The sequence below is a fragment of the Hydra vulgaris genome, chromosome 03 (assembly GCF_038396675.1).
Source record: "Hydra vulgaris chromosome 03, alternate assembly HydraT2T_AEP".
Lineage (NCBI taxonomy): Eukaryota > Metazoa > Cnidaria > Hydrozoa > Anthoathecata > Hydridae > Hydra > Hydra vulgaris.
The window spans coordinates 37,835,411-37,836,326 of NC_088922.1; positions in this window are offsets into that span (position 1 = coordinate 37,835,411).

The window sequence follows — 916 nt, forward strand, 5'->3', positions numbered from 1 at the left end:
TGCAACATTTTAGTAAAAGTATTAAACGGTTCCAATCGTAATAAAAAATACTGCTCGATATTCTTAACTGCAATGGAACGTTCAACGCTAAAAGTATTTCATCGTTCGTAACTTTGTTCCAAAAATTTTGGAAAGTCAGACGAGAAAAATCAGTTGATGAAACAGTTTATTCAAAAATAAGTTTAAATGCTGTTCGCTTTTGTTTGATCTATTTTTATGACAAAACATTTCCTTTTTTTTTTTTAAAAAAAACAACTTTTTTTTTATACCTCAAACCTTTAATAACTTTTTTTGCAGATATGGGATCGATGGGGACTTTTAATACTTTATTTGTAATAATGTGCTCAAGGTATGTAAAAATTTTCAGCTCTATGCGAATTAATGCAAATTTTGTATATTGCAATTATTGCAATATACAATATATTGTATATATACAATATATTTCGCTAATTGATTCCCTGTTTCAGTATATTCCAATAACATATGAAATACTGAAATAGGCTTTCAAATAGCTATGTATCAAAATGCTACAAAAACAAACTTACATATTGCAAAAACTACTTACAACTCTTATCAAGAAATAAAATCAAAGATTTGTAATTTTATTTGTATTAAGGATTTGAAAAAAAATCTTTTATTAGCACTAGCTATCAGTTCTTTGTCTTTTTTTAAAATCTTTTATCTGATCTTTTCTTACAGAATCTGTAGTTTCTTTTTAAATTATAAAAAAAAATATAAATGACAATTCAAGATCCATATTTAATTCTCCATTCTTGGTGATTCTCGAATGTAAAATCAACACTGCTATAATAAATCCTAAAAATTTGTTCTGCAAAACTTTTAAATGATAAAGAATAACTGCAATGTTTGATTAGAATAGGAGAAACAATATCTAGAATACTAAAAAGATGACAAA